Raw genomic sequence first — 11,061 nt, 5'->3', positions numbered from 1 at the left:
GGAGCAGCAGGGAGAGGGAGAAGCAGGCTCCCACTGAGCAGAGAGCCGGACATGGGGCTCAATCCCAAGAACCTGGGATCATGACCTGAACCAAAAGCAGATGCTTAACCAACTGAGCCACCCAGGCACCTCCACATTAATTTTCAAATGCTGTTTAAATTTTGCCCTGGTTATGTTTTATGACTTGTATCAACCACATCCACCTTTCAATTTAGGTTGCTAATTTTTTCTTGATTATATTTTTAGTAGTAGAATAAGAGGAAGGACAAATGGGAACTAATGAGAAACTTCAACAAATGAATTTCTGCCTCCAGAGAGATTCACTAAATCTTGTGCTCACGGTTCTCCAAAGGTATGCATCCTTCCTGTTTCTCCAAGGAACTAAAATTTCATTTACATTGCCCTCCTTCTTTGTACCAAAGAAGCTGCAGAAATTCACCCAGAGGTCACTGAGACATGAAGCTGAGGTTGAAACATCCCCCCCTCCAAAAGTCAAGTTGGATGAAATAATTAACTTACATGAGTTGGAAGAATACAATCATTATAGAAGGAAAATGATTTAAATGGATTTGTCTTTCATTTGCTTTCTCCCTCTTTTCTGTAACTTAGTTTACACATTCCTTCTGGAAGCCCTTTACTTCCATCTGTACTCCTCAGAAAATATTATCTTTCCTTTAAGGTCTCACTTAAGTATTACCTTCTCTGTGAAGCCCCCCCTTTTAAAAAATTTTTTAAGGTTTTATTTATTTATTTGATAGAGATCACAAGTAGGCAGAGAGAGGGGGGATGCAGGCTCACCGCCAAGCAGAGAGCCCGATGTGGGGCTCGATCCCAGGACCCTGGGATCATAACCTGAGCCGAAGACAGAGGCTTTAACCCACTGAGCCACCCAGGCGCCCCTGTGAAGCCCCTTTTAATTCTCGCTCCCATCATAATAATATTTTCTCTCTTTTATATTCCCAGAACATTTTGTACATCTGCTATAATATTTATCAAAACCTACCTTGAGGGGCACCTGGGTGGCTCAGTAGATTGGGCACTTGGTTTCTGCTCAGGTCATGATGTCAGGCTCATGGGATTCAGCCCCTTATGGGGCTCTGTGCTCAGTGGGGATTCTGCTTCCCTCCCTCTCCCTCTTCCCATGCACATGCACTCTCATTCTCTTTTATGAGCAGGAGGAGGGGGCAGAAAGAGAGGGAGAAGCACTTTCTGCTGACCAGAGCCAAAGGCAGATGCTTAACTGACTGAGCCGCCCAGGTGCCCCCAAGCCCACCATTCTTTTTTTTTTTTTCCTTTCCCCTAACATTTTATTTATTTATTTATTTATTTATTTATTTAAATTAATAGATAATGGATTATTTGTTTCAGGGGTACAGGTCTGTGATTCATCAGCCTTACACAATTCACAGCACTCACCATAGCACATGCCCTCCCAGTCCCATGGGAAGACTATATCCCAGCCCCATACCCTCCCAATGTCCATCACCCAGGCACCCCTCAACCCACCACTCTTAAGTGTCAGGAATTACATATATAATTACATATATATATATATATATATCATACATACACAAAAGTACCCAAACCACATAGGAGCCATATGTAATCAAAAGATCATTAATAGCACCTTGGCAACCTCTACTTTCTTCCAGTCACTGTTCTCTCCCAAAATCACTATCTTAATTTCCAATAGTATAGCTTATGTTTGTCCATTTTTGAGAATGACATGCCACTTTTGTTTTTAACACTTTGCACATGTCCACTTTTATCTGATAATAAGGAAATGCATCGCTGGAGGGCTTCCCCCCAGGAGGTGTCATTTGTTGCTTATCTTCTGTAGGCAAAAAACCCAATGATTGGTATTATGAGAAATTAGGGAAAATAGAAGTGAGCTTGAATCTAGCTTTCCTGCTGTTGCTGAATATTTGAACTGTTAGATCAATTTTCTTATCTTTTTATGTAGAGTGACTTTTCCTATCATTTCATTACAAAGTACCATTAATCTTTCCAGTAGCTTAATATGAAAAATGAATAAAAAGAAAATAAAAGAGTATAAAAATAACTGCCTTAAATGAACTATTCCCATGCCTTCCTCTGCCTTTCATTTGCTGACATTTCTTAATATTTTCACATGTTTCTTTGATACATTTTGAGATACTTGCAAAATTCACACATTTACATGATTTGAATATCTTAAGCTGACTTGTTTAACTTTAATACCTTTCTGTTTAACCCCTATTAGTATGTCTTTAAAAAAATGGGAATATCAAATGCTGTGAGGATGCAAAATAACAGGGACTCCCATAAATTCCTGGTAGGAATGCACATGTAAAGACACTTCGGAATCTACTTCGTCAGTTTCTTTTTTTTTTTTTTTAAGATTTTATTTATTTATTTGACAGAGATAACAAGTAAAGAGAGAGAGGAGGAAGCAGGCTCCCCACTGAGCAGAGAGCCCGATGCGGGGCTCGATGCCAGGACCCTGAGACCATGACCTGGGCCGAAGGCAGAGGCCCCAACCCACTGAGCCACCCAGGCGCCCCTACTTTGTCAGTTTCTTACACAGTTAAACGTACACCGCCCATATCACCCAGCAATTCCACTCCTAGGTATTTTCCCCAAAGAAATGGAAACTTGTGTTTGTACAGAAACCTATGTTCAAAAATCTTTTCATTTATTTGAGGGGGGAGGGGGCAGAGAGAAAGAGAGAATCCTAAGCAGACTCCCTGCAGAGTGTGGATCCCGTCATCTCAGGGCTTGATCTCACCACCCTAAGATCATGATCTTAGCCGAAATCAAGAGTCAGACACTCAACTGAAAGAGCCACCCAGGTGCCCCACAAATACCTGTATTCAAATTATTTTTTAAAGATTTTATTTATTTATTTGACAGACCGAGATCACAAGTAGGCAGAGAGGCAGGCAGAGAGAGGAAGGGAAGTGGGCTCCCTGCTGAGCAGAGAGCCCGATGCGGGGCTCCATCCCAGGACCCTGGGATCATGACCTGAGCTGAAGGCAGAGGCTTTAACCCACTGAGCCACCCAGGAGCCCCCATTCAAATGTTTATAATAGCATTTATTCATCATCACCAAGGATTGAAAACAGCCCAGATATCCTTCAACTAATGAATGGATAAACAAAGACTGGTATATCTATATAATGGAATACTACTCAGATAAAAAGGAATGAATTCTTGAATTAGAAACTATAGATAAATCTTTTTTTTTTTTAAAGATTTATTTATTTATTTGAGAGACACAGAGATAGAGAAAGTAAGCACGAATCGGGTAAGGGGCAGAAGGAGAGGGAGAGAGAATTTCAAACAGATTCTGTACTGAGCAAGGAGCCCAGCACAGAGTTGAGTCCCACGATCCTGAGATCATGAACTGAGCCTAAACCGAGAGTCAAGACGCTTAACCGACTGAGCCATCCAGGCGCCACAGAACTATAGATGAAACTTCAATGCATTTTGTCAAGAGAAAGGAAGCTAAACCCAAAAGGTTTACACGTGCATAATCTCATTTATATAACACTCTGGAAAAGGCAAGATGAAAGAGAGAAAAACCGATCAGAGTTTGCCAGGGTCTGTGGGGGCGGAAGGTATGGTATTCTACAAGTATTTATCAAGGCGGAATTGGGCGAGTGATGGAAAGATTGCCTGTAGAACTGTGGTGGTGGACACACAACTCTGTGTATTTGTTAAAGCCTATAGAACTGTTCATCACAGGGGGTGAACTTCATATAAATTTTAAAAATCTACCAGGATGTGGAGAGGAGGATGAAATGCACATGGTGACAAATTTAACTACATTATAAATGAGTCACATAACCACACTGAAAGGAGTTAAGCAACTGAAAACCAGTTTTGAATGGATATTGTACCACTTGTTTTTTTGTAAAGGCAAAAAGGGCATTATATAAAAAAATGTACTCTAGTCAGTAAATTTGTCATGGGGTAGTCTGAAACTGCTTTATTTATAATCTATTTGTATGGTATATGTATATGTATATGTATTTTACTGGGAGAGGGTTACAGATAAGGAAAGAGGAGAGGCTAGAATTAATTCTGTGTTGCTAAGTTGGGGTCAGAGGTATCAGTATGGACTCTTGTTTATTTACAGATGATAGATACGTTTATATGTACATGTGTATGCATTATACATTAATTTTTTCCTAACTCCATTGAGAGGGACTATAAGCAGTGGGGGCCCAGTGCAATGAGCATATCTAGCATCTAAGTCTTGGTTTTTAAATGGTATTCCTTTTTTTTTTTTTTTTAAGATTTATTCATTTATTTGACATAGAGAGAGAGAAAAAAAAAACACAAGCAGGGGGAGCAGCAGGCAGAGGGAAGCGGGTAAGCAGGCTCACAGATAGTTGGGCTTGATCCCAGGATGCTGGATCATGATCTATCCCAAAGGCAGACGCTTAACTGACTGAGCCACCCAGGTGCCCTTTAAACACTAGTTTTTAAAGAAAGGAACCAGGGCTCCTTGGAGAATTAATTGATTCCAAGGCTGGAATAGTGAAAATACAAGGTGAGCCTTTTAGAGCACCTTAGTGCTACCAGGGAGCTTAAAAACAAACGAAGGCATATCAAATAAACAAATCAACCAGAGAAAAATCCCAAGCTGAACAACTAAAATAACAAAATAACCATAGTACTGAATTCTAACCCAAAGAATTATAATGTCACCAATTCTTGGTGACTATGAATAAAGCTACTATAAACATTAACAGATAAAGCAGTTTCAGATTTTTATATGAATAGGTTTTCATTTCTTTTTTTTTTTTTAACTTTATTTATTTATTTAACAGAGAGAGAGAAATCACAAGTAGGCAGAGAGGCAGGTAGAGAGAGGACGAAGCAGGCTCCCTGGTAAGCAGAGAGCCTGATGCGGGGCTTGATCCCAGGACCCTGAGATCATGACCTGAGCCAGAGGCAGAGGCTTAACCCACTGAGCCACCCAGGTGCCCCCAAGTTTTCATTTCTCTTGGGAAAACTGCCTAGCAGTGGTAAACAAACATCCATGATACACTGGTATCAGTAAGTGAATACATCAAGAAATGGACTGGGGAAGAGAGAAGTGACAACTCTGTCAGAATTTCAGTTTTAAATATAAAGGAATATGGGGCATAAAAAGTCACTATCAGAACACCATGGCAAGATCCACCAAAGAGTGAGGAGAGGTTAAAACAGAAACAGGGTATTTGCATAGTTTCAAAGTATTTTCCCAGCACCAGCACCACCTTAGCCAAGGAATCCAAGTTAATGGGACCGTCCAGATCAATATGGACTTTTTTCCTTACCCTGAACCCAATGTGTTGTTAGAGCTCAAACTCACCATCAAGAGTCACATGCTCTATGGACTGAGCCAGCCAGGCACTCACCAATGTGTTTTTGATAGAGAAAGCTACATTATGTCAGTAGTATATAATAGTAAGCATCTTTTCATAGATACTTCTTACATTTCTATAGCACTTCATAGCTCACAGAGCACTTTTTTTTTTAATTTTATTTTTTATAAACATATATTTTTTTCCCCAGGGGTACAGGTCTGTGAATCGCCAGGTTTACACACTTCACAGCACTCACCATAGCACATACCCTCCCCAATGTCCATAACCCCAACCCCCCTCCCAAACCCCCTCCCCCCTTCAACCCTCAGTTTGTTTTGTGAGATTAAGAGTCACTTATGGTTTATCTCCCTCCCAATCCCATCTTGCTTCATTTACTCTTCTCCTACCCCCTTAACCCCCCATGTTGCATCTCCTCTCCCTCATATCAGGGAGATCATATGATAGTTGTCTTTCTCCGATTGACTTATTTCGCTAAGCATGATACCCTCTAGTTCCATCCACGTCGTCGCAAATGGCAAGATTTCATTTCTTTTGATGGCTGCATAGTATTCCATTGTGTATATATACCACATCTTCTTTATCCATTCGTCTGTTGATGGACATCTAGGTTCTTTCCATAGTTTGGCTATTGTGGACAGTGCTGCTATAAACATTCGGGTGCACGTGCCCCTTCGGATCACTACGTTTGTATCTTTAGGGTAAATACCCAGCAGTGCAATTGCTGGGTCATAGGGTAGCTCTATTTTCAACATTTTGAGGAACCTCCATGCTGTTTTCCAGAGTGGTTGCACCAGCTTGCATTCCCACCAACAGTGTAGGAGGGTTCCCCTTTCTCCGCATCCTCGCCAGCATCTGTCATTTCCTGACTTGTTAATTTTAGCCATTCTGACTGGTGTGAGGTGGTATCTCATTGTGGTTTTGATTTGTATTTCCCTGATGCCGAGTGAGATGGAGCACTTTTTCATGTGTCTGTTGGCCATCTGGATGTCTTCTTTGCAGAAATGTCTGTTCATGTCTTCTGCCCATTTCTTGATTGGATTATTTGTTCTTTGGGTGTTGAGTTTGTTAAGTTCTTTATAGATTCTGGACACTAGCCCTTTATCTGATATGTCGTTTGCAAATATCTTCTCCCATTCTGTCAGTTGTCTTTTGGTTTTGTGAACTGTTTCCTTTGCTCTGCAAAAGCTTTTGATCTTGATAAAATCCCAATAGTTCATTTTTGCCCTTGCTTCCCTTGCCTTTGGCGATGTTCCTAGGAAGATGTTGCTGCGGCTGAGGTCGAAGAGGTTGCTGCCTGTGTTCTCCTCAAGGATTTTGATGGATTCCTTTCTCACATTGAGGTCCTTCATCCATTTTGAGTCTATTTTCGTGTGTGGTATAAGGAAATGATCCAATTTCATTTTTCTGCATGTGGCTATCCAATTTTCCCAACACCATTTATTGAAGAGGCTGTCTTTTTTCCATTGGACATTCTTTCCTGCTTTGTCGAAGATTAGTTGACCATAGAGTTGAGGGTCTATTTCTGGGCTCTCTATTCTGTTCCATTGATCTATGTGTCTGTTTTTGTGCCAGTACCATGCTGTCTTGATGATGACTTTGTAATAGAGCTTGAAGTCCGGAATTGTGATGCCACCAACTTTGGCTTTCTTTTTCAATATTCCTTTGGCTATTCGCGGTCTTTTCTGGTTCCATATAAATTTTAGGATTATTTGTTCCATTTCTTTGAAAAAAATGGATGGTACTTTGATAGGAATTGCATTAAATGTGTAGATTGCTTTAGGTAGCATAGACATTTTCACAATATTTATTCTTCCGATCCAGGAGCATGGAACATTTTTCCATTTCTTTGTGTCTTCCTCAATTTCTTTCATGAGTACTTTATAGTTTTCTGTGTATAGATTCTTAGTCTCTTTGGTTAGGTTTATTCCTAGGTATCTTATAGTTTTGGGTGCAATTGTAAATGGGATGGACTCCTTAATTTCTCTTTCTTCTGTCTTGTTGTTGGTGTAGAGAAATGCGACTGATTTCTGTGCATTGATTTTATATCCTGACACGTTACTGAATTCCTGTACAAGTTCTAGCAGTTTTGGAGTGGAGTCTTTTGGGTTTTCCACATATAGTATCATATCATCTGCTAAGAGTGATAGTTTGACTTCTTTGCCGATTTGGATGCCTTTCATTTCTTTTTGTTGTCTGATTGCTGAGGCTAGGACTTCTAGTACTATGTTGAATAGCAGTGGTGATAACGGACATCCCTGCCATGTTCCTGACCTTAGAGGAAAAGCTTTCAGTTTTTCTCCATTGAGAATGATATTTGCGATGGGTTTTTCATAGATGGCTTTGATAATATTGAGGTATGTGCCCTCTATCCCTACACTTTGAAGAGTTTTGATCAGGAAGGGATGCTGTACTTTGTCAAATGCCTTTTCAGCATCTATTGAGAGTATCATATGGTTCTTGTTCTTTCTTTTATTAATGTGTTTTATCACATTGATTGATTTGCGGATGTTGAACCAACCTTGCAGCCCTGGAATAAATCCCACTTGGTCGTGGTGAATAATCCCTTTAATGTACTGTTGAATCCTATTGGCTAGTATTTTGGTGAGAATTTTTGCATCTGTGTTCATCAAGGATATTGGTCTGTAGTTCTCTTTTTTGATGGGATCCTTGTCTGGTTTGGGGATCAAGGTGATGCTGGCCTCATAAAATGAGTTTGGAAGTTTTCCTTCCATTTCTATTTTTTGGAACAGTCTCAGGAGAATAGGAATTAGTTCTTCTTTAAATGTTTGGTAGAATTCCCCCGGGAAGCCATCTGGCCCTGGGCTTTTGTTTGTTTGGAGATTTTTGATGACTGTTTCAATCTCCTTACTGGTTATGGGTCTGTTCAGGCTTTCTATTTCTTCCTGGTTCAGTTGTGGTAGTTTATATGTCTCTAGGAATGCATCCATTTCTTCCAGATTGTCAAATTTGTTGGCATAGAGTTGCTCATAATATGTTCTTATGATTGTCTGTATTTCTATGGTGTTAGTTGTGATCTCTCCTCTTTCATTCATGATTTTATTTATTTGGGTCCTTTCTCTTTTCTTTTTGATAAGTCTGGCCAGGGGCTTATCAATCTTATTAATTCTTTCAAAGAACCAGCTCCTAGTTTCGTTGATTTGTTCTATTGTTTTTTTGGTTTCTATTTCATTGATTTCTGCTCTGATCTTTATGATTTCTCTTCTCCTGCTGGGTTTAGGGTTTCTTTCTTGTTCTTTCTCCAGCTCCTTTAGGTGTAGGGTTAGGTTGTGTACCTGAGACCTTTCTTGTTTCTTGAGAAAGGCTTGTACCGCTATATATTTTCCTCTCAGGACTGCCTTTGTTGTGTCCCACAGATTTTGAACCATTGTATTTTCATTATCATTTGTTTCCATGAATTTTTTCAACTCTTCTTTAATTTCCTGGTTGACCCATTCATTCTTTAGAAGGATGCTGTTTAGTCTCCATGTATTTGGGTTCTTTCCAAATTTCCTCTTGTGATTGAGTTCTAGCTTAAAGCATTGTGGTCTCAAAATATGCAGGGAATGATCCCAATCTTTTGATACCGGTTGAGACCTGATTTAGGACCGAGGATGTGATCTATTCTGGAGAATGTTCCATGTGTACTGGAGAAGAATGTGTATTCTGTTGCTTTGGGATGAAATGTTCTGAATATATCTGTGATATCCATCTGGTCCGGTGTGTCATTTAAGGCCTTTATCTCCTTGTTGATCTTTTGCTTGGATGATCTGTCCATTTCAGTGAGGGGAGTGTTAAAATCCCCTACTATTATTGTATTATTGTTGATGTGTTTCTTTGATTTTGTTATTAATTGGTTTATATAGTTGGGTGCTCCCACGTTAGGGGCATAGATATTTACAATTATTAGATCTTCTTGTTGGACAGATCCTTTGAGTATGATATAGTGTCCTTCCTCATCTCTTATTATAGTCTTTGGTTTAAAATCTAAGTGATCTGATATAAGGATTGCCACTCCTGCTTTCTTCTGATGTCCATTACCATGGTAAATTCTTTTCCACCCCCTCACTTTAAATCTGAAGGTGTCTTCGGGTTTAAAATGGGTTTCGTGTAGGCAACATATAGATGGGTTTTGTTTTTTTATCCATTCTGATGCCCCGTGTCTTTTGATTGGGGCATTTAGCCCATTAACATTCAGGGTAACTATTGAGAGATATGAATTTAGTGCCATTGTATTGCCTGTAAGGTGACTGTTATTGTATATTGTTTCTGTTCCTTTCTGATCTACTACTTTTAGGCTCTTTGCTTAGAGGACCCCTTTCAATATTTCCTGTAGAGCTGGCTTGGTGTTTGCAAATTCTTTCAGTTTTTGTTTGTCCTGGAAGCTTTTTATCTCTCCTTCTATTTTCAATGATAGCCTAGCTGGATATAGTATTCTTGGCTGCATGTTTTTCTCGTTTAGTGCTCTGAATATATCGTGCCAGCTCTTTCTGGCCTGCCAGGTCTCTGTGGATAAGTCTGTTGCCAATCTAATATTTTTACCATTGTATGTTACAGACTTCTTTTCCCGGGCTGCTTTCAGGATTTTCTCTTTGTCACTAAGACTTGTAAATTTTACTATTAGGTGACGGGGTGTGGACCTATTCTTATTGATTTTGAGGGGGGTTCTCTGAACCTCCTGGATTTTGATGCTTGTTCCCTTTGCCATATTGGGGAAATTCTCTCCAATAATTCTCTCCAATATACCTTCTGCTCCCCTCTCTCTTTCTTCTTCTTCTGGAATCCCAATTATTCTAATGTTGTTTCGTCTTATGGTGTCACTTATCTCTCGAATTCTGCCCTCATGGTCCAGTAGCTGTTTGTCCCTCTTTTGCTCAGCTTCTTTATTCTCTGTCATTTGGTCTTCTATATCGCTAATTCTTTCTTCTGCCTCATTTATCCTAGCAGTGAGAGCCTCCATTTTTGATTGCACCTCATTAATAGCTTTTTTGATTTCAACTTGATTAGATTTTAGTTCTTTTATTTCTCCAGAAAGGGCTTTTATATCTCCCGAGAGGGTTTCTCTAATATCTTCCATGCCTTTTTCAAGCCCGGCTAGAACCTTGAGAATCGTCATTCTGAACTCTAGATCTGACATATTACCAATGTCTGTATTGATTAGGTCCCTAGCCTTTGGTACTGCCTCTTGTTCTTTTTTTTGTGGTGAATTTTTCCGCCTTGTCATTTTGTCCAGATAAGAGTATATGAAGGAGTAAGTAAAATACTAAAAGGGTGGCAACAACCCCAGGAAAATATGCTTTAGCCAAATCAGAAGAGATCCCAAATTGTGAGGGGGGCGGGGAAGGGGATAAAAAGAGGTTCAGAAAGAAAAAAAAAAAAAAAGAAAAAAGAAAAAAGAAACAAAAAAACCAATAATGAAAAAATATAAAAAGGAAAAAAATATATATATATAAGGTAAACTAGTTAAAAAACGTTAAAAAAGAAAAGGGTAAACGTTAAAAAAAATTTAGCAGAAGAAGAGAAAAAAAAATTGAAAAAGAAAAAAAAATAAATTAACTGCAAGGCTAAAGAATCATGGGGAGAAAGCCAGGAGTTCCGTGCTTTGCTTTTTCCTCCTCTGGAATTCCGCTGCTCTCCTTGGTATCGAAACTGCACTCCTTGGTAGGTGAACTTGGTCCTGGCTGGGTTTCTAGTTGATCTTCTG

Source organism: Lontra canadensis, unplaced genomic scaffold, assembly GCF_010015895.1.
Source record: "Lontra canadensis isolate GAN:19392208 unplaced genomic scaffold, GSC_riverotter_1.0 scaffold17, whole genome shotgun sequence".
In the NCBI taxonomy this organism is placed as follows: Eukaryota; Metazoa; Chordata; class Mammalia; order Carnivora; family Mustelidae; genus Lontra; species Lontra canadensis.
The sequence above is the reverse complement of the archived record's forward strand: the minus strand, read 5'-3'. Positions refer to the sequence as shown.